The 2,500-nt window shown below is 45.5% G+C and overlaps 1 protein-coding gene and 1 long non-coding RNA gene across 4 annotated transcripts in view; one reads left to right on the top strand and one right to left on the bottom strand.

The window, feature by feature from the left end:
- The window catches only part of LOC147011695 (apoptosis-stimulating of p53 protein 1-like), a 167,242-nt gene extending 166,989 nt beyond the window's left edge, over nucleotides 1-253 (bottom strand). For 2 of the 3 annotated variants that reach the window (XM_085857269.1, XM_085857267.1), the window contains exon 1: nucleotides 146-247. The gene's annotated coding sequence lies outside the window, so the exon portion shown is untranslated. Of the gene's footprint in view, nucleotides 1-145 lie in introns of all 3 variants that reach the window. The other variant, XM_085857271.1, reaches the window with a different exon arrangement.
- An 835-nt stretch (nucleotides 254-1,088) lies between these two features.
- Nucleotides 1,089-2,500, top strand: part of LOC147011694 (uncharacterized) — a 4,697-nt gene continuing 3,285 nt past the window's right edge. The window contains exon 1 of the long non-coding RNA XR_015051858.1: nucleotides 1,089-1,195. This is a non-coding gene — a long non-coding RNA (uncharacterized LOC147011694). The remainder of the gene's footprint in view (nucleotides 1,196-2,500) is intronic.

Below are 2,500 nucleotides of genomic sequence, written 5' to 3'. Positions count from 1 at the left end.
CACTGCTCATATATCACATCCCAATAATAGCTGATAGGAACACATCCATCCGACCCAATAACGGCTGTATTCGCCTCATGTCTCACACTTCATTAAAAAGCAAAATATAAAATGAAGGCTCCATTGCTCTTCTTGTCGACCTTACTGAATTGTGAATAATAAAGTATCTTCCTTTCCTTCTCCGTTTGTCTCCCACAGACCTTCGCTCTGCACCGCAGCCACTCGCCTGAATGAACGGTGCGACGTAATGACGTCACACGTAACGGGCTTACGTCCATAAAATGTGACGCGCACGTAACGGCGATTTTTAACCATCGGCACTTTTCTGGAAGGTCGTGAGGAAAGACCTTTCTCCAGGACGATCCACAACATAACGGCACATTTAGGGTTACGATTTAAAAGTTTCAGCGTGTGTAACAACAGTGTATACGATTAATCTAATTTGTACAATATTACTTTATTTGTCGTGAACAACGCGTTCAATGGGTGATCTCCCAGGAATCCTGATTTTTTTTTTAGCAAGGCCTCTTCGGTTCGAGTGCACTGTTTTTCTCTTCACCGTTATTGTTAAGTGGTTCGAAGCGTTACTTGTGTGCAAGGTGTCCGTCCATCTTGAACAAATAAAGCTCTGAGAGGAGAGGTATCCCATAATGCCGTGCGCGCCGCCATATTGGTTTCCCTTAGCAACGATAGCGTCAGTAGCTCCACGATCACGCACACGTTTATCTCGTTATTCCTATTTATTGCAATGGAAGGTTACGCCAATTATTTGGCCTTGTTTCGTCTTGTTTACCGTTTCTCGCTTGTTTAGCTTGCCAACCAATATGGCGCCCGCGCACTGCATCATGGGTACTGAAATTTGGGTGTGCTCACCGTCGTGGGAAGCAAAGTGAAGCTGACACTTGCAGGCAGAGGGGGTTCCCAGCGTTACCTGATGCTTTTCTAACCATGTTGGCATTTTGAAGAAATCAAAAAAAAAAATTCCTATTTTTTTTTTTGAGGAGTCCGAAAACACTTCTCTCCACCCACTAAATAATGGGTTTGGGGGTTGTGATGAATTAAAGGATGTGACGCGTGATCACGTGTCGCGCAGTTCGCACACGAGACAGATAAAACCGAGATGCCGCGCGGTCGGTCGGATTGTCCCTGGGGCATTGTCATTTACGGCGGTGGTTCACTTGGTGCTCGTTGAATGGTGAGAATTGAGAGTATACCGGACTCCGTGCTTATGCTGGCTAATTGCTGATTTATTTTGCGGTGATCGACTGCACGTGTGTTCCTTGCTGCATATGTATTCCTTGCTGCACATGTATTCCTCGCTGCACATGTATTCCTTTATGTGTCTGTAGAATCGGCTTCAATCAAGTGAAATAAAGCCTTACACTCCGAAGGTTTTTCCGTCGCATTCATTTCAGGGGTCATTTACTATTACCTTTCACATAGCTACAAAGACTTTTGGCACTATAGACAATTTTTTTTTTTTAAAGAAATCCCCCCAAAAATCTAACTTTTTTTTTCAAAATTATCAAACAATTGTTTTGTTGGAAACACTCCCTGATGAACCTTGAAAGTTTGACGATCTGTTTGGCCATCTCGAAGAAAAATGATGACAAGGCAGGCAGACAGACAGACAAACATCACTCTTACAGTATATATACGAAATTATATATATATATATATATATATATATATATATATATATATATATATATATATATATATATATATATATTGTTGCGGATTCGCGCCCGCCGGCGTGCGAACGGCCACGTAACTCGAATCGCAGCACGTCGTGCACCGGACGGACAATCCAGTCGTGACCCTCTCGGACTAACGCCGGGAACTAGTCACGGGTGGACCTTTCGGCCTCACCACGATCGTGCCAATCGGCCCCCCGCGTGGGATAGGGTTGCTCGCCAAATTCGACCTACCTAAGTACCCACACGGAGGGTAGACCGGGCGATCGCACCTCGCCGCAGGTCGACTTTGGACACGGGCCACTTTAAGCGACCCGTTCCGTACTATCGGGATAACCGAGCGGTGTTATCGTCGGCCTCGACGGTTCGATTAATTATCGGGCGTTTTAGCCCACGACCAACCCTTTACGTGAAGTAAGATGGAGATTCAATGGAGGAAAAGACGAAGCGAAGCGGGAAAACAGTTCAACATAAAGCACATTTATTTCGCGATGAACGGAAAGCACACATATACAATTACACCAAAAGCAAATGTAAAAGAAGAAACACAATATTACACAAAAAGCAAATATAAAAGAAGAAGACAATGCAGAGCTATCCGACTACCGAGCACACGGCAACACTTATACAATTTTACTTCACAGACGGCGCCGACAACACATATACCCAAAGCAAAAGAAAAGGACTACCCTCAAGGATGAGGCGGGCCTGGGGCCAAGACCGCGTCGGGCCTACCCGTCTGGTGATGAGACGCAAAGTGGCGGTGGCGCCCCAACTCCCGCGGGCCTCGCGGACAGTGTCTG

Source organism: Eptatretus burgeri, chromosome 15, assembly GCF_056783735.1.
Source record: "Eptatretus burgeri isolate ZD-2024b chromosome 15, Ebu_testis_v1, whole genome shotgun sequence".
NCBI classification, from domain to species: Eukaryota; Metazoa; Chordata; class Myxini; order Myxiniformes; family Myxinidae; genus Eptatretus; species Eptatretus burgeri.
This window is presented reverse-complemented; position numbering and strand designations above follow the sequence as displayed.